The sequence below is a fragment of the Myxocyprinus asiaticus genome, chromosome 32 (genome assembly GCF_019703515.2).
Source record: "Myxocyprinus asiaticus isolate MX2 ecotype Aquarium Trade chromosome 32, UBuf_Myxa_2, whole genome shotgun sequence".
In the NCBI taxonomy this organism is placed as follows: Eukaryota; Metazoa; Chordata; class Actinopteri; order Cypriniformes; family Catostomidae; genus Myxocyprinus; species Myxocyprinus asiaticus.
In genome coordinates this window covers 15,769,259-15,790,794 of record NC_059375.1, presented here as the reverse complement: position 1 = coordinate 15,790,794, position 21,536 = coordinate 15,769,259, and the positions used below count along the sequence as shown (strand labels likewise).

The 21,536-nt window shown below is 35.6% G+C and overlaps 1 protein-coding gene across 2 annotated transcripts in view; it reads left to right on the top strand.

The window, feature by feature from the left end:
* LOC127423174 (zinc transporter ZIP11-like) overlaps positions 1–21,536 on the top strand; it is a 207,469-nt gene that overhangs the window by 64,150 nt on the left and 121,783 nt on the right. The gene's annotated exons all lie outside the window — the stretch shown is intronic.

The window sequence follows — 21,536 nt, the reverse complement described above, 5'->3', positions numbered from 1 at the left end:
ACTCAGAACGCCCTGGATTCTAACTCGCGACTCCAGGGGTGGTACACAGGCCAGCCAAACTTTAACCCAAAAATGAAAAATCTGTTATAAATTACTCACCTTCATGTCAATTTAAACATGTTTAACTTCTTTCTAATGCGGTACACTAAAGGAGATGTTTTAATGAATAACATCCATCTTTTTAATACAATGACAGTGGATAGTGCAACACTTAAAGGGTTAGTTCACCCAAAAATGAAAATTCTCAACCTCATGCCATCCCAGATGTGTATGACTTTCATTCTTCAGCAGAACACAAACAAAGATTTTAGAAAAATATCTCAGCTCTGTAGGTCCATATTATGCAAGTGAATAGTGGCCAGAACTTTGAAGGTCCAAAAACCACATAAAGGCAGCGTAAAAGTAATCCAAAGACTCCAGTGGTTTAATATATGTCTTTTAAAGTGACCCTGTCAGTTTTGAGTGAGAACAGACCACAATATAACTTCCTTTTCCACTACAAATCTTCACTTTCACTTTCAGAATATGAAAGAATGTGAAAGTTATCACATCCTTTTAATTCATTGGATCCTACTTGATCTTCTTTTCATTCTTTCATTTATCTCTCTCTTTACCACTTTATTATTTCCCCACTCTTAAACATTTTAGATGATGATGTTTGAGGTTTGGTATTTATTGGCCTGATTCTCATCTCTATCATTGCTATGAACAGAAATGGATCTGCAATTGTATAATTATTAAGACATGCTACTCAAGGGATTTTTGTTTGGGTTTTTTTAATCTCAGAAGAAAAATTAGATGTATAGAGCTATAGATATGATGATAGACAGTTAGATATGTATTCCAAAAGTATTTCATATCAACCACCCAGTTATTTGCTAATAACACCATGCAAGGAAATAGATACAGTTGAATAACTTGGAGCAGTGTTTGCCTGTCCACTGGAAAACTCTTTGACAATCCATCCATTGGATCAACTATCTGCAGAGACCCCATGCGGGACAGTGGGTTGAAAAACAGCCTGCGGCTCTGCTGGGCAAAAGGTCACTTCAAATACTACTGTAAAATAATGTCTGCGTTTCCTAAGTGTTTCCATGTGTCATGTTAGAGCAGAGTATTGGGTTATTTATGGGCCAATTAGTGTGTGGGTGTCACTGTGGCAAATTTGAGTCAAAGACAAGCTTGGGTGATTTTTGGTGTACAATCTATAAACTACTCATTTGGAATTCCCTTTGGTGTCAGCCAGCGGAGGAGCTGTCAGTGTGTGATGTCAGCACATGGGTCATAATTGGACCCCATTTATTGGATATGAAGGACTCAGCCATGGGTCTTATTGTAAAAATGGTCATATCACATGTCTCCTCGGAAGACATTGATGGCTGCAGATTTAATAATAAAAAAAAAATATATAAAAAAACAAAAAAAAACAAATATATATATATATATATATATATATATAGTTTATACTGTAAAAATAGTGTATATTTTTATTGTGTTAAAGGTTTGATCTTAAAGTCAACATGAAATGGCATTCGCAAGTCATACAGGGTATTCAGTGAGAACAAAATGTACAACCTGACTGCCTTTGTCATTGTCATCACCCACCTGGACTCATAGTGGCACATTGTACATACCGGTATGTCCACTTTGTTTAAAAATAGTGGCAACGAAAAGTGGCAATGCAACTAACCTAAAATCTCATCTAAAACATAACCATCCCATCCAATTTTTTGAACTGGGAACAAAAACCGCAGTTGGAGATGGAGAGGGGCCTTCCCGACTAATTTGATTTTTTTTACATTCCAATGAATATTACAGTAAACGGCACTGTTCTACAAACATTTATTATGGTGCATGGATCTTTAAGCATTCAGCTGTCAATGCATGAGATTAACATATTTAATGTAGTTAAGCCAGTTATTTAACTAATTTGGCATAACTGTTTCATTATGTTCTTTCCAAGTTTTTGATACATTTAGAGGAATATACAATCTGTGTTTTTTGTGCGAGTGAGATGAGTTTAGAGCTCTGTTACTGTACATATGTCCCATGTCTTCTGTCATTATACATGTTTTTTGCAGCAAGTATATTCCAAACGAACTTCTGAACCCAGCCTCTTTTTCTTTTTTTTAATGCCTGTATAATATAAAAAAGGTACAGTGATATAAATACACATGGAATAATGTACATTAAGGAAAACGGGTATAGCGTAAAATAATAACATTAAAAATAATATAACCGTAGACACAGCCTCATGGTCTTTTCTTAATTGAAAATTGCACTATTTGTATTGAATTCAGGGTTTCTTGTGCGTGGTGAGAAAAAGAGTACCGTGATAGGAATAATTTGTTTTATTTTATGCTTGCAATGAAAACAGCAGTGAGGTTCAGGAATTCATTTTTCCCACACTCGTAAACTATTGCATGTAGCAAAGAGTCTTTTTCTGCAATATTTTACTACGAGCTTAGACAAACGAATTGCCAAAACATCATTTTTAATGCCTGGATAATTTAACACACACAGGACAATAAGTATGCAATAATGTGCATTAAGACAAACACCTGATATTTAATACGAGGTATCAGCACATTACATAAATATTCTAAAAAATAATGTGTTTACAGCTTCTATATTATTTATTTACTGCATATTTGCATTAAATTCAGAGTTTTTGTGCTTGAGACGAGTTCTTTTTCCATACCTTTCTTTTACTTTTTGTATGTGTGTGTGTGTGTGGTCATGTACACATCTTCTCAATAAAATGAAATCAGATTGTAAGATTAGTGTTTGCTTTTCCACTCCCACCTGTCTTCTCTCATGTGCTCACACACCAAAGCTCTGATAGTATCATCGCTCATAGTGGGAGGACAGAGTTTGTGTGTGTCTCTCTCATTACATATTGAAGGTGACTGAAATCATATCGAATCTGTTTTTATCAGACTTCAGTCCTCTACGGGTTTGTTTAAATGTCTCTGCATAGAAATGCATACGTCTTTTATTTGTATTTATTAATTTTTTTTGTATGGTAGGGTTCAAAATCTGAGTCCACATAAAAAATCTGGGATTCAAAAACTAATTTAAACATGAAAATGACAGAAATATTTAGGATTCTGCACTATTTCTTGGCCACTAATCAAAAGTGTGACATTGACCATGTCAACTTCTTTGTACAAAAAGCTCAGGTTTTCTTGCTCCCACTGTAGAACACAAGATGCTCTTTGGAACATTTTCAAGTCATGCTGGATAACAAGTATCATCAGGTTTTGTGCAAACTTGTGGAGTCCATTCCAGTTTGTGATGAGTTCATGCTGTCATTAAAGCAAAACAGGGGATAACCCAAATACTAACAAACTGTAAAATGTAAATTTTTCAATTTAGAATTTCCCTCCAAATTTCATGGTGACAAATAATATAATGAGAAATTTGGTTTTCTGGGCAAATTTTGCCTTGAGCACTTCTGTCCTTGACTGACCGATTTGGTAATTGTGTTGATGTCTAATGTACACTCTTGCAATGATCAATTTTTTACATGAGTGTTAGCCTGTCTTTGACACCTTGGACACCTTGTTTGCATGTGTCCAAATGTTTGGAATGTGCAAAACTACACATTTTAACAATCGACTATTGTATTTGTTGTTTGTCTGAACAACTAGTCAGTCAAAAGGAAGGCCTGTATAATTCAGCCAGATCTCATGAACATTGCATGAACATGGCAGCATTTTTTGCAAAACGAAATTGCGTGCTTCATTACCCGTTTTGCTGCAGTTTCGCAGTGAAATGTCCAGCAGGGGGCACCAAAGTGAGTGAAAAAGTGTCGTAATCAGGCGAGGTTTTAAAGGTGAATATTAGATTGAGGTTTTATTGAGTAAAGTGTACCTCCCTAACCTAAAGATTTGACCTAAACCTAACCAATAGTGTGAAAAAAGAAAATGTGAAATAAAAAGCACATTTTCTGATGCAACCACGTCATTTCGAGATGCTTCTATGACACTTTCGGCTCATGTATCCGCTTGCGTGCTTGGCTGGGCTCAAACCTTAGTCTCTGAAAGTCCAACACTTTATCAGGTGAGCTAACAAGGAAACACATTTGTAAATGTTGTTGGGTCTGTAATACAAGCGTTAAAATGTTTAGCTTTTCAAATGATGCGTCATGGTAAAAGTGTTTCAATATCATAACATAGCAGTGTGTGAGTAATAATATGAAAAATAAGCTTTTATAAAGTCATAATCAGCTGTTGTAGTCGTGATTTGTGTGAAAGTGTGTGTGTGTGTAGCGCCTCTAGTGTTAATTTCACCAGGAAACTGTGGTAACTTAGAAAGCGGCACGTAAAATTCAGTTTGCAAAAATTTAGTTCTAGTAATGTTCATTTTATTAGGCAAGGTTGGCATATTTTGGGTCATCCCAGGTGTCTTAGGGGCTGTTCACACAGGGTGCATTCTTGTGTTCAAAAGCTTGATGTAGCGCTATTGAATGAAACAAATTCTCAAGACATGTTTTTAAAAGTTAAACTACTTTAAAACTACTAATGTGCAGTCTTAAACATAGTTCATAAAACATGGCGTGAGACACGATGCAACGACCAAAACGTCAGTCTGCATCTGTACATACACTTTTAATAAATATGTTGGTTAAATATTTAAAGGCATAACCATGTATTGCACAATACTGTTAAAGTCCACTCAAAAAAACCATTATGTTTTGCGTAACAACGTGAGCATTGTTCACAGCAAGCGATTTGTAGTCCGACAGTAATTGTCTTGAATGTATTGTTTTTTTGTTTTGTTTTGTTTCCCCAATTTGGAATGCCCAATTCCCAGTGTGCTCTTAAGTCCTCGTGGTGGCGTAGTGACTCGCCTCAATCCGGGTGGCGGAGGACGAATCTCAGTTGCCTCTGCGTCTGAGACCGTCAATCCACACATCTTATCATGTGGCTTGTTGAGCGCATTACTGTGGAGACCTTGCGTGTGTGGAGGCTTCACACTATTCTCCACGCACAACTCACCACGTGCCCCACCAAGAGCGAGGTTTTGAACTTGCGACTCCAGGTATGGTTGTCAGCGTCTTTACTTGCTGAGCTACCCAGGCCCCCTTGAAATGTATTGTTAAAGGCGGCAAATTTGTTTTAAAGCTGTGTATAAAGTGTGCATTTTCTATGCCACTAATGTCACCAACAGTAATTGCAAAAATAATAACCTTATTTAAACCGGTTTCCCAAACACTCTCCCTATCTGTCATTGGTCGAACAAGCAGGTAGTCCCACCCCAAACTAGAACCATTGGTTGAGCCAGTTTTGATGTGTCAGGCTGGTAGGGTTGCTCAAACAAACAGGGCAATGTTTTGATTGCACTACAGTGGTTACATTTTTTCTGGGAAATTAAAGCTGAAATAGGAGAAAGTATTTTAACATTTAAAAAAATAAATAAATACACGCTTCAGCTTCAAAGAACTGCTGCTAAAAAAAATAATTATGCTTATACAAATACATTTTTTTTTTTTAAACAAACTATTTGACTTCAAAACTGACTAGTCAGCTAGTGGATGACAACCTTCCTGAGCCATGTCTAGTTTATGTGTGCATGTACACAGCTGCCTGTGGTGTTATAACCTATGTAATTCAAGGGCTCAGTGAACTGAAGCCAGTGGCAGACCTGCGGCTGACTCATACTGGCGCAGGGGAGATTTCCTGAGAGCATGGTTTGTTTTACTGATGCTCATATTTAAGGGGTACACAAGAGGATCTGCCCCACAATGATTAGTGTGCTCCTGACATAAAACGCTGTGCTCTTTTATCACTGCCTTATTTCACATCACATGAAACAGCTTGAAGTGGCCATGTGCATTTGTTGATAACAATATTGTCTCACAGAGTCAGACTTCTGGCTATTAGCATAAAGTCTGGCCCATTTTGCAGCTTATTCTGGCCAAGAACTGGCCTCTTAAACATGAAAGTAGCCATCTTACTGACGATGTCCTACTTTACATGATGTTTAAGAGGCAGGTAATTGCATCTGTGATGTGAACCGTTAGCTGTGGATATGCTTGTTCCAATACTACCCTATTTATATTACCCAGTGATTTCCAAGCTCAAAAAGGGTCGGAAATGGGGGGAAAGCTGTTTGAAAATAATGTTTATTTTTGCAGTTCTGTTTGGTGGTGCTTTTGGACAGCACACTTTTGTTTTATTCTTTTCCAGAGGAAATATTATGATCTTGAGCATTAACTGAAACATTTCATTGGTCAGGTGTCAACTTTTTATGTTAAACCGTTTTCACATGGTATGAACATCCATCTCGGTTGATACGATCACAAGCAGACAAAAAATGTTTGTGATCTGATTATTTAAACCACATTCGTAAATTGTTAGATTAGATTTGTAGTGTAAAGGACAATGCGTTTTGATGTGTCCCGTACAACAACAAATGGAACAGCACACTCGCCTATCAGTTATCCATTGCAGTAAAACAAGGCTTTTAAACTTTGCCGGTTAGGTAAGGCTTTAAAATAACACAGCCGACCCATCAAAAAATTTGGAAAATGCCCATACTAAAGCAGTAAGCCATAAGAGGCTGTTTGTTACAGGGACTTTACCACGGGTAAGGTGGGTTCTTAGGCATGCCACTAAGCGGAACTTTTCATTCTGCAAGACAGAAGTAAAGCAAATAGTTAAGAATACTAACCGGTGTCTACATAAATATAGCAGGCCATCTGCTCTTTACATTGGTCTTCAAAAGTTCATTTGTGATCACTTACTGTCACTAAAAATCAAGTGTGCTCCCCATCAGGATATGGATAAATGGAAGACTATTGTTTCTTTTGTCCTCAGAATAGTCCAGATACACTTGTTCATGTGAGCTGTAAAGGTGTAAGATAGATTTGATTGTAAGGAACAATGCAGACAAAGGGCAGACCATCCACATCGTCTTAACTTGTCTTTTCCTTAGAGTTAAGCAACTTACACAAATTTATACTTACATTGCGAAACTTACATCACGGAAACAAACAGTCCAATCCAGTGAAATCATGTATTTCTGCTTAAAATAAAAGACAGTGTTTGTATATTTGAATTTTATCATTCTCCTAAGGTAATTATTATCATAAAATGTAATCATTAACCGGCCGTGCGTGTTGGCGTTACACACACACACACACACACACACACACACACACACACACACACACACACACACACACACACACACACACACACACACCGAGCTCCACTTAAAGGAACCAGCCGTTAGTGCACGTGCGCACATGCACACAACGAGCTCCACTTAACGGAACGAGCCGTTAAAGTTTTTCACGTTTGAAACCTCCATTGGTTTTACTATTACCGATTTTGTTTTTGTTCGCCTTACAAAGCAAAATCAAAACATTCTGATTCTAAAACAATCCATAACACCACTGAACTCTGCACACTACTTACCATAAAATCGAAGTTTTCCTCTGAAAATGGCGCCTGCTCAGTTCCCTCAGGCGCTGTTCGTCTTCTGCGCATGCACAAGATAAATAACGACACAAGTGTGACCAACTGGAAATTGATCTAAAATGTCTTTGAAAATAATTAACAATAAAATATGCACTTTATAACAATATATTGATGTAGCCTAATTGGTTAATTGAGAAATGATTATGTATTTAAATTTTTTTCTTTATTTACTTATTTATCATTTGTATTTCACTTCAGCTTCGCATGCTGTTTTCTTTGAATATAAGTATACCATGGATATAAGTAATTATAAAAGTATATAAATAAATAAATATCCTATTATATCCTATATGTTATCCAATAAATAAACTAAATACATTTTTTTTCTTCTTTTTTCAATCGGGGAAAAAATGGTATAACCAGCACATAAAATAATAATAATAATAATAATAATAATATAATAAAAATAGTAGGCTACTTCATCTCAGTGCATTGAAATTGTGTCGTTCGTTTATTCAACAAAACACAAATTATTATGATAAAAATTGTGATGATAAATCAAGGACATATATTTAATGTAGTAATTTTTAAATAATGTTTCACTTATGAATAATGTTGATAACATTTTAAGAACATTCACCAGCTTCAAAAAATGTTCACTTGAGATTACTTAGTGTGAAGAACCTTTTATGGTCTAAAGAACCTTTTGGCTCTACAAAGAACCTTTTATGGAATGGAAAGGTTCCACAGATGGTAATGGTTCTTCATGGTATTTATACAAGGGTAAAAGATGTTTATATGAGAAATGCTAACCAATGTAGCCTTTAGCATCATGTAGAAAGCTACAGATAATATATTTTCTGCCTTATTCAATAAACAATCCACATATGATCAGAAGAAGTCGTTGTTGTGTACACTGTGGGGTTTTGAAGTAAGTTTGGAGCAGCAGAAATAGTTAACCTTGTGTAGGTTAAACTGTCATGTGAACATTTAGTTTTATGTTAAGCTAAAATGCTATTTCTAGCCCTAACAATAACCTGTTTACAGACAGGTTTATATTTTATTATGAATTCTAAAAAGAAAATCCATGTTTGATCATAATTTTATTCTCTAGTAAGATCTTTGATATTAGGGAAAAGATGTACAGCAAGAATCTTATTCTTGATTTTAAAAAAATATCATGTACAAAATATGTAAAAATCCTTAAAACAAGATACATTTACTTGAGATGCAACAGTGTTTTTTTTTTTTTTTTTTTTTTTTTCAGTGAATGTATTTTCTGTTATTGTACTGGCATTTGTTTTTACATTTGTATTATTAACTTGTTTATAGTCAAAACAAGTGAAAAAATCTACCAGTGCTGAATAAGTAATCTAAAGTACATAGATTACATTATTGACCTTGAGTAATCTAACGGAATACATTACAAATGACATTTTACAGCATGTATTCTGTAATCTGTAGTGAAATACTTTTTAAAAGTAACCCTCCCAACCCTGAGAAACACAATGTATTGCAATCAAAATGTCACCTTTGTGGTGAGATTACAATTAAAAAGTGTATTTGGGAACAACAGTGTGCCATATGTTTATTTTTTTAACGCTGTATCAGCATGCAGTAATATATAGTTACACAATCAGAGAACCCTCCCCTCGATGAAATCTGATCACGAGTGGTCACAGGAGACATTTTACAGACATGTTAATACCAGGTGTTTAGATTTTCGATTAAGAAATTATGTAGCAGATGCTTTTATCCAAAGCGATTTAAAAATTAGGAAAATCACAAGCAATTTTTACTGCCAAGTTTCAAGAGTAATCTAGAGTTGTACAGAAGCTAGAGCAGAAGAAAAAACCCCCACAAAAAGTAGGCAAGCGAATAAGAAATGCAAGGTGTAAATGGCAATCTGTCTTGGCTGACCACTTGGGATTGGGGGACCTGAGACAGATGTTCATACCAGATGTAAACAGGACCTTAACAACTTGTTTTTGTAAGGGAATGAAGTGAAGAACAATGTTACTTTTCTAAGGACGACATTGCGAAGTGTAACTGAAGGTTAGTCTCTTGACCTCTTGAAAAGCACAAGCATTTTCCCTGCTGAGAAGAAGTGAACAATAAACCTTGATAAAACGACATTGAAAATTATTGGACACTAAAAGCACCTGGGTGTTTAATTCTCTTGTGAATATATTTGCATATTAATGTAACTGTCAGGGAAATGTTCCAATCAGCAGGTTATGGAAGGGGTTGGGTGGGGCTGGTCTCGTGCCACCTCGTAATTGTCTCTCTTTATCTTTATCTTTTTTCTTTTAAATAGAACCCATTCAAATCAGTACGCAGTAACATTGCAATGACCAGAGCCGTCGTCCAGACCCTTAGCCATAGCACTTTCAAACAGATGTTGTAATGACTGATGATTCACTAACCAATGCTGGCTTCCCTGAATATATTTGCATGATAATGGTGTCATAGATGCGTAAAAGGCAAGGAAAGCAAAACAGTACGTCATTGGGTTGCTTGCACGTGGTGTACACGCACACAGCCATTCAGCTCTCAGTGTGCTTTTTATAAAATTGCGCTGTGTGAAAAATGACTGGCCACATTTTCTCCTTTTCTTCATTTTTCTATGTAGAGTCAAAGAATTAGAATTTTCAGATGCTAAGAATATTAGTGCTTTTGAGACGTGGTTCGTTTTGGAGTACTCTGTTTGCCACTAAAGGCTATTTTAATATTATCATATTAATGTGGAAAGATATAAAAAAATATATATATCCTCAGACAGAAAAAAAACCCATCTAGGTCTATGGGAAGTAAACATTGTGGCTAATTTTAACATACTGTTCTATATACAGTTGCTCTGAGAAGTATGTGAACACTTAAGCCACACTTAAAAATGTATAAATGTCAAATATCAAACCAAGTGGTATCTGTAAACAAATGATGCTAGACATTTTCTTGGAACTTATTTCACTTCTCTTAGACATTTTAGCAATTACTTGGAACCAAGTGGGTGCCAAGGTCATTTTTCTACTTAATCTCATGACAATTACGTTACTGTTGCGACATTTTTGCAAAATGATAATATGTGGTTGCTTACACATACCGTGGCAGTTCCCAGGTGAAATGTCCACAGTGTGGCACTATAAGAGAGATAAATTTCCTCCTAAACAGCTGAGGTTTTTAAGATTAATGCTCTAAATCAACAAAACCTACTTCCCTATTAGGGCTGGGTTTTGATACTGATTTCCCGATTTGATTCTGATTCACAAGCTCTCGAATTGATTCCGAATTTGATTCAATATCGATTCATATGGGTATATTTCAGTTATAATGTCCCTTTTGCTTACATATGAAAGAAATTCTTTCCCAGCTAATTCTTTATACAGGGAACCTTCTAACTAGGTACATTACGAACATATTAATTTTACAAATATTTAATCGTTTTTCATCATTTTGGTCACATTTTTGCTTTTTAAAAATGAACAAATCCATGTATTTAATCAATAAATAAGATATTATATTTAATATATAATTTTTTGTTACATGTTTATTGTTTCATTGCATAATTTGTACTATTTACATTTATTTGTTGAACACGTGCTAAAACCAGTACTGTCTCTTTAAGAAAACCAGCATTTCTGTAAAGAGCATCTGTAGATGAGCACATGTTAACGAGAGAGGACTCGAATAGGTTTTTCTAATCTGTGCCATAAATTATTAGAATTAAAAGTTTAATTTTTGTTGTATTTGATCAAAAACGATCTGTAGAGAAAAAAGAGTATTAAAAGAGACATTATTCAATGACAAATGGGTCGCGTGGATCTTGTCTTTGGACACACATTACACAGAACAACTTTTACTCTCAACGCGCAGTAAAAGGATCTAGCTGCTGAATATTCCACCACCATACTACACAATCACTTGTGAGTGAAATATACATTTAAGTCACATAGCACGAAATTTTGTTGAAAATGCAAAGTGATTTCCTCTCATTGTAGTGGAAGGTTGTGTATAGAGTAAAAGATTGATCTTGGGATTTAAGAATCAATATCGAGATCGTTCAAATGAAGATCACGATGCATCGGAAAATCAATATTTTTACTCACCCCTACTCCCTACCCTAAACCTTAAACCTAAACCTAACCGATAGTGTCTGTGGCAGGGAGGAGGGTGGGGCCGCGTCGCGATGCTGCACACCCGGCCCCTAATCAGGCTAATCAAGCCCTCGAGAGGGATAAAGGCGACCGGAGGCGGCAGTTCGAGAGAGAGAGAGTTACGGGCAGCTGCCCTGCATGTGTTTGTGTTTGTCTTTGTTAAAGTTAATCATTAAATGATTATTTATGTTGTTAAGCCGGTTCTCGCCTCCTCCTTTCCCTTTTACCTTATTACAGTGTCATAAAAAGCAAATGTGAAATGAAAAACATAATTGCTGAAGCAACCATGTCTTTTTGAGGTGCTTCAATGACTCTTTCGACTCACATGTTTTTCGGGACTCTATAGTTGCATGTGCTGCACTACAGTAAAAGAGTTATGATGTCTTAAGATATCTTTGTGTGAGGAACGGCGAAAAGTAAGTGCCTATAAACTGATAATACGCTGTGTTACTCGTGAATTGTGTGAAAGTGAATAAAAGTCATTGTTGTTTTAGCACCTCTAGTGTTTATTTCACCAGGATAGTGCCACAATATGCATGAACCATGTTAAAATCATTTTGCAAGAATGTAAGTATAGTAAAGTGTTTTTATGAGAACATGTTGTAATTTTTAGTGGATGTATTTAGTAATTTCCCCTCAAGTTTACTCTGGTGTCCTAGCAGAGTAACCACAGATGTAATTTCTTAATATCAACTATGGACGTGTTTCACTAATATTGGACAACCAGATTGAAACCTAACAAACTTCTATTTGTGAAATAGTTTGCTTGAAAAGTGCTTTAAAATAAATGCCACTTGGTTTGATATTGTTATATAATGTAAATACATGTATAACATTTTAAATGTGGCTTATGTGTCAAAATACTTTTTGGGGCCACTGTATTTTCGGCCAGTGCTTAACCCTCCTACAGCATTCAGAATCTGCATACACCTTTTGCATTCACGGGTCAATTTTAACCCAGTGGAATTCAAGCTTATAAATCATTCATAACCCAATGGTGTTCATCTAAACTATATTGTAAGTCAATAATAAGTTCTTAACTGTTCATACATGTAAAAAGATTGAAATCTTTGCCATGCTAACTGACAAATATATAAGTAATAAATGAATATGCCTTTTTTTTAAATAATAAAAAGTAGAAATTCTTTGACATTTCAGAATATACATTAACTACAGCTAAACCAGTGTGATACATGTGAATTTTTTATTTTATTTGATAGTCTTGAGAAAGTCCCAAAGTTTGGTTCCTGTAATAAAAACCATGTGGTATTTAAAAATTATTATCTACCTCTCCTGGGTCAAAAATAACCCAAACGCAATAGGAGGGTTAATTAGTTCTCCTGAATGATAATGCATTTTTGGTGTTGGTATATTTTCACTCACTGATGACTGAGCTCACAAGTTGCTCGGCTTGCTTTCTTCACTGGCTTTAGGATCAACAGTCTGAGAATCTGAATAATAAGAGACTTGTTAGAGGAGGTGTCTAATTATGCAGATTGTTAAGATTGGGGTATGCTGATATGAAAGCCTTTTTCATGTGCGTATCAATGGTTTGCAGCTTCAAACTGTATTCAGCACATCTATATCTGGCTGTTATCTCGGAAAGGAGACTTTGTATTCTGTATTTGTTCCACTTTTCAGTTGCTTTCAATTCCAGTTTCTGACAGAGTTAGACCTGCAGGAACTAGTTTGTTGGTACAGGGTTACATGTTGGGCTTCATGACTAGAACATGTTCTCTCAACAGGGGATAGAGTTAGAAATAGATGGCATAGAAGTGTGTCCTGGAACATTAAAAAGAGAGAATAAGTGGTCATAATCAGCATTCTTCCATGAATAAAAAGAGATGCATCCATTACATTTGAGGAATGATATCTGGGTCACATGTAGTGGTGTCCAAAGTCTGAGACCACATTGAAAATGTGGGAACGGAAACCAAATTCACCCCTAGATGTTGACAATGCATTAGGATTTTGGAAGAATATATATATAATATACACAACAGTTAGTTCCGGTCCTCGAATCTGATTGGATGAGAGATGTTCCATGAGCACTGATGGTCTCATACCATCAGCACTTGGATGCTTCAGTGTGTGTATCATTCCACTTGTGTTCATGCCGTTCTAAACTAAAGTGTAAAAGCAGTGCATATGTGTTAAGAGCTACTGTATGTGTCTCTTTTTACATTTTTTTTTTTTTTTTTTTTTACATTACATATGTTAGCCAGCAGGTGGTGGCAAAAGATAATTTTTATGTGTAATATGAGCCAGTTAGGTGACGTGAAGTGAATCCGCCAGCCAGTGTTTACATACAACAGCGCTCCATGATCGCTTGTAGTACTACTACACTACTAAAGCTAGGAAATAGCTTTAAATGGCTTTAAACTAACAACTTCAGCATTACGGCTCATCACAGCTGAGAGACACAACAGACTGATTAATTACAGAACTAAAGGCGCTTACCTCTTACCGGACTTTCCACATTGGAGAGGACATGCGGTTTAAAATAGCAAAGGAGATTGCAGTTTCTATAGTGAAAGACTCTTGCGCACCGGCTACTGTGAAATAGGGAGAAGTACCCCGACTTGGACGGCTATTTTACCACTGAGAAAGCTGATCTTTAGAAAGCTGACAGCATCTCTGCTTGGGAGTGGCAACAGGTGATCGCTCTCTCTCTCTCTCTCTCTCTCTCTCGCTCTCTCTCACACACACACTCACACACACACACACACACACACACACACACACACACATCATCCATCCTTGTTTATCCAATAACTTGTTAGAAACAGCACAAGCCGTGATACTATTTCTGAAGTGACATTTTTTAATTACTAACGAAGACTTGGACGCATCATTTGGTTTGAACCAGCAACGGCAGATTCTGATCCGTCGCGTAAGAAAGTAGTTCCATACACAAATGCGTTTTTATGACCGTACTCAGTTTTTCCAAATTTTTTTAGATTTACGTGTTCATTGAACTGTTGTATATAAGCAATATCTCACTCGCAATCATGCTATATGGCCCTAAATCAGCACTGCTGTGATTACCTATGGCCGAATCACAGCAGTGCTGATGTAGGGCCATATCGCACTCTTGCTCATGTGATATTGCTTTATATATATATATATATATATATATATATATATATATATATATATATATATATATATATATATATATATATATATATATATATATATATATATATATATATATATATATATATATGTGTATATGTATATGTATATGTGTATATATATATATATATATATTCAGCTCTGGAAAAAATTGAGACACCACTGCAAAATTATCAATTTCTCTGGATTTATGTGTTAGAGTAAAATGAACATTTTTGTTTTATTCTATTAAGTTCTGACAACATTTCTCCCAAATTCCAAATAAAAATATTGTCATTCAATTCGCAGAAAATGACAACTGGTAAAAATAACAAAAAAGATGCAGTGTTTTCAGACCATGAATAATGCAAAGAAAACAAGTTAATATTCATTTTGAAAACAACGCAATACTAATGTTTTAACTTAGGAAGAGTTCAGAAATCAATATTTGGTGGAATAAACCTGATTTTCAATCACAGCTTATATATATAAAATAGTTCCCAAAAAATGAAAATTGTCATCATTTACTTCCATGGAACACTTTAGGAGATGTTACTCTGAATGTTAGTCTCAGTCACCATTAAAGTGGGGTCCAATCATCTGAGACCACTAATGAAAAATGTTTGGGATAGTTCACCAAAGAATGAAAATATTCGCCATTCACTTTTATTGTATGGAAAAAAAGATGCAATGAAAGTGAATGGCAAATCATGATGTAAGCTCATTGGTAAGGTCACGCGTCACGTGGAGGAGGAGTCAGGAAGCGCGTCATTGTTTACATTGTTTTTTTTATTTTTTATTATTTGGAAATTATTTTTTATTTCATTTTATATTGTTTTGAAATTGTTTTGGACTGTTTCCAAGTCACAGAGATGTACAGAAGCGAACATTTGTAGACAGAAATATATAAGTATTATATTTATATATAATCAGTCGTTTGGGTTCAGAAGAACTTTATTTGTTGAGTCGTGTAGATTATTTTGATGCACCCTAAATATGCATTTTGGACCGTCAAAAAATGGAGTACATTCACTTGCATTGTTTAGAGGAGGAGGCCTGAAATGAAATCCTAAAAGTCTTCAATTCTGTTTTGATGAAGAAAGAAACTCAGATACATCTTGGATGGCCTGATGGTGAGTAAATTATCAGCAAATTTTCATTTTTGGGTGAACTATTCCTTTAAGGGTTTACGATCATCTTAACTAACGTTGCTCGTTATTTTAGGATGGAGTAATGGCTGTTTCCCAAATCGCTTTTAAAGTAGAACTTAAGTGTTGCAGGAGCTATGTGGTCCAAAGGTGCTGAAACTTTGGCAAATACGTCCAGGAGCACGGTTGGGAGGGTTAGTTTTCAAATGTATTCCACTACAGATTACAGAATACATGCTGTAAAATGTCATTTGTAACATATTCTGTTAGATTACTCAAGGTAAGTAACGTATTCTAAATACTTTGGATTACTTCTTCAGCACTGGTAGATTTTTTTTCACTTGTTTTGACTATAAAAACTCTGCCAGTACAGTAAGACATAATACACATGTTAAAAATACATTCTCTGAAAAAAGCAATACAATAAAACAATACAAAAATGCTCATCAAAAATAAGATTTTTGCCCTAATATCAAAGGTCTTACTAGAGAGAGAGAACAAATATGATCTAATGTGGTTTTCTTGAATAAAAAAATAAAAAAATATTATCATGCCTGGTAACAGGTGCATGTAAATTGGCTAGAAATAGAATTTTAGCTTAGCATAAAGCTACATTTTCACATGACAATTTACACAAAGTTTATTTCCATTTCTGCTGCTCCAAACTTCTCTTTCTGCTCGTATGATGAATGTAACACACCATAAAGCGTTTCACCACTGTTCAAATGCACTTTGGATCGCATCATTTATATGTATAAATGTTTTCCATCTGAAAGGACTAAATATTAAATGAAACAAATGACAATAAAATGCAAAGTAATCTCTTCAGTAATCTAAATTCTTTCTTAATGTAACTGTATTCTGATTAACAACGATTGTAACTGTAGTGGAATACAGTTACTTATATTTTGTGTTTTAAATACGTAATCCCGTTATGTATTCCGTTACTTCCCAACCCTGTCCAGGAGTTTGTCTTCTCAAAATGAAAATAATGTGGAAATACTGACAAACATGGAAGTTGTTTGTAACCTTGCCAAAGCACCGAAATGTATTAACTATTACACAGTTTATGAAAAAAGGATATATCCAAGGCACTCAGACTTAAGTGTAAAATGTATTAAACCATGGCCAGAATAATTAAAAACCACGAACTGACACGTTGCGGTTAGAAAGCCTTCATCAGGGTGTGGGAAAAAAAAAAAACACTGAGAGTCCTTAAATAATGTGACTAATTTGTGTCATGTGACATTGTCACATGATAGGACCACATGACACAATTACCTGACAGTAACACCTTCCAAGTGGGAAGTACAACACTTGAGAAACAACACACAAAATGGCAAACATCAGTACCAACAAAAATCCATGAAAGGGAAATAGATACATAAATATATATAAGTCAGCAATTTCAAAATAATCTGTAAACGTCACAATACACGCAAGTACAGTTTACTTACAGAAATAATGATGGGTTTAGTGAGACAGGGTTTCAAATGTATTAGTTCTCCACTTCATAGAGATTAACGAAAGTGATGCAAGAAATGCATGTAACATGAATACACGCAATGCACGTCATAATAAGGGGCTCTCACGTAGCCTAAAGTTTTGTTTCTTTGGCTGGGACCTGAACAGACATGTTTCCATGAGATTTACCTGTAAATGTTTACATTAATATGTAACACCTTTACCTTTTATCTGTAGATAGTTTGAGTAATGGTAATGATCCTTAATGTGAAAATGTACAATCCATCTCTATTTGTTGGATCCTTCTCTTTGAACTTCTCATCAAACACAAATACATTTCTGCCTCATATCCCAATGCACATCTGTCAGTGTAAAGGAGCCCAGCTTTGGATTCTTGTTAATAAAGCAGTGCTCATTATGCAGCAGATAATAAATGAGGCTTTTAGCTGATTAAAGCTAGACATTGTGATGTGCCTTCATTTTCATTATAGTCCGACTCATCCCATGACTTAGATGTGCATATTGATGACAGTGAATGTTAACGGTATGGGGCATTGGTGCTTCTTTTTTAACCAATTCTGCTACGGAGTAATTATTTATTCACCCTTATGTTGTTCCAAACCTTTATTACTGTCTTTCCCCTGAGGAACACAAAAAGTGATGTTAGGCAGAATGGTAATCTAAGTCACCATTCACTTTCATTTTATGGTATAGAGATGTAATTTTGGGGTGAACTATCCCTTCATGGCATGAAACAATGCTTTAATCATGTTCTGAAAGTGCCTCTTTAAGTACTGCAATGAATCAACAGGAGCTTGATAATACCCAGTGTGCGCCCACAAACACGAACGCACACACTTTCTTTGCTGTTTCGGTCATCGACAGCATTCTGTAATTGTGTAGCTTTTTTCAGCTTGCTCTTGTTACACCAGAGCGAGAATACATTTACATGTAATGTAGTCAGAGGCTACTGTTTGCTATACAGTGTATGTGTGTGTGTATATATATATATATATATATATATATATATATATATATACACACACACACACACACACACACACACACTGGTTGCAAAAAATTTTGAATAATGTACAGATTTTGCTGTTTCGGAAGGAAATTAGTACTTTAATTCACCAATTCATTCAACTGATCACAAAGTATAGTCAGGACATTACTGATGTAAAAAAACAACACCATCATTATTTGAAAAAAGTCATTTTTGATCAAATCTAGACAGCCCCCATTTCCATCAGCTATCACTCCAAAACCTTATCCTGGAGTAATCATGCTAAATTGCTAATTTGGTACTAAAAATTCACTTGCCTTTATATCAAACACAGTTGAAAGCTATTTGGTTTGTTAAATGAAGCTTAACATTGTCTTTGTTTTTGAGTTGCCACAATATGCAGTAGACTGGCATGTCTTAAGGTCAATATTAGGTCAAAAATGGCAAAAAAAGAAACAGCTTTCTCTAAAAACTCTCCAGTCAGTCATTGTTTTGAGGAATGAAGGCTATATGATGCTTGAAATTGCCAAAAAATGAAGATCTCTTACAAAGGTGTACATTACAGTCCTCAAAGACAAAGGATAACTGGCTCTAACAAGGACAGAAAGAGATGTGGAAGGCCAGATGTACAACTAAACAAGAGGATAAGTACATCAGAGTCGCTAGTTTGAGAAATAGACGCCTCACACGTCCTCAGCTGACAGCTTCATTGAATTCTACCCGCTCAACACCAGTTTCATGTACAACAGTAAAGAGAAAACTCAGGGGTGCAGGCCTTATGGGAAGAATTGCAAAGAAAAAGCCACTTTTGAAACAGAAAAACAAAAAGAAAAGGTTAGAGTGGGCAAAGAAACACAGACATTGGACAACAGATGATTGAAAAAGAGTGTTATGGATCTTAACCCCATTGAGATTTTGTGGGATCAGCTAGACTGTAAGGTGCGTGAGAAGTGCCCGACAAGACATCTACATCTATGGCAAGTGCTACAGGAAGTGTGGGGTGAAATGTCACCAGAGTATCTGGACAAACTGACAGCTAGAATGTCAAGGATCTGCAAAGCTGTCATTGCTGTACGTGGAGGATTTTTTGATGAGAACTCTTTGAAATAGTTTAAGAAGTTCTGAACATTTTTTTTTTTTCAGATTGTAATAGTAATTTTTCATTTTATTAATATCCTGACTATACATTGTGATCAGTTGAATACCACTTTGGTGAATAAAAGTACCAATTTCTTTCCATAAGAGCAAAATCTGTACATTATTCCAATCTGTTGGCCGCCAGTGTGTATACACACCCACACTCACTGAGCACTTTATTAGGAACACTATGGTCCTTCTGGTCTTCTGCTGTTGTAGCCCATCCGCCTCAATGTTCGATGTGCATTCTGAGATGCTATTCTGCTCACTAGAATTGTACAGAGTGGTTATCTGAGTTACCGTAGCCTTTCTGTCAGCTCGATCAGCAGTTACAGAAATTCTCAAACCAGCCTGCCTGGCACCAACAATCATGCCACTGTCGAAATCACTGAGATCAAATTTTTTCCCCATTGTGATGGTTGATGTGCATTCAGTTAATGTTCACAACACGTCAACCCTTAAGGCGGATGGTCTACAACAGCAGAAGACCACGTCGAGCACTTTATTAGGACCATAGTGTTCCTAATAAAGTGCTCAATGAGTGTATGTCTATACTGTATATATTCTGTATATTTGATTTAAATTGATTTTCCATGTTATGCGCTAAGCATACATGTTTGACCATTCGCAGTTGTTTTCAGCCTCTTGCACAGGAACACAGCATATTAAGATGCTCTGTCAAGTTAAAAGAATTGCAACATTTAAAAACACGCCTCGAGACGCTTGCATTGCATACCATCCATTGTGTTGTTTTTTTATGGCAAGATTGCATTAGTTCTGAACAGCCCTTAATAATGCTTCGCTGCTCTTTTCTTGCATTATACAAAGAGCTAGAGCGACTTTCTTTATATTAGCTATATTAAATTGGAATAATATACAGTAGTATCTTCTGTTGGTGTTTAGGATTAATAGTATCTATGCTACTTTGTCATTACCTCACTGTTACTGGACAGGCTAAGTTGCTGAACACGAAATAGGTTGCCGTTAATGTGTATATGCGTCAATGTATTCATGCTTTCAACGTCTCAGTCACAAATTTTTAAACAAAATGTTTTTTGTGGATTTTTCATAATATGATCCCTTTAGAAGAACAGTATCTTGTATTTCAAGAGACAAGGGCATTAATTTGTCTAGTGAGAATAGCCACCGGAGTTCTGCACCGTGTCAGTTGGACTGGATGGTGCTGATATATCCCCCATGTGTTCTTCCCTCATAAATTCTGCTAATGGCTTGCTCATTTAGATTAATTCCATATGTCAGCATTAATAACTTACCCCACAAATAAAGGACAAAGAAGATGACAAAAATGATTCATTTCTTGCACGCTGACACCCATGCACAGATGCACTTTGTCTGTGATGAGACTGAGCAGTCATTGTGTTTGTAGTTACCGGCTGTTACTCAAGGAGATCAGTGTGTTCCAATAAAGTAATAATGGTGTCTTTGGGGACATTTGACTACTCTGGTCTTGTCCCTGTGTGGGACAAGCTTGATCGTAAACCCTTAAAGGAATAGTTCACCCAAAAATGAAAATTTGCTGATAATTTACTCACCATCAGGCCATCCAAGATGTATCTGAGGTTCTTTCTTCATCAAAACAGAATTGAAGACTTTTAGGATTTCATTTCAGGCCTCCTCCTCTAAACAATGCAAGTGAATGTACTCCATTTTTTGATGGTCCAAAATGCATATTTAGGGTGCATCAAAATAATCCACACGACTCAACAAATAAAGTTCTTCTGAACCCAAATGATTGATTATTTTTAGAAACAAAACAATACTTCTATATTTTTGTCTACAAGTGTTCGCTTCTGTACATCTCTGTGACGTGGAAACAGTCCAAAACAATTTCAAAACAAGCTTGTTTTTTTTCCGGATTGTCCGTCAATACTTTTTTTATGTGTACATTAGTTGAGAAAGTAAAACAACTGCGATATGTTTAGGAAATAGATTTAAGGACACTGCTAACAAGTCTTGTTTGAACAGTCATAGATCATGGCTGGAGGAACAATTTGATTTTGTTTAAGATTATATTATTTGATAGTATTATCATAATTTAATACACAGTCTGCTATTG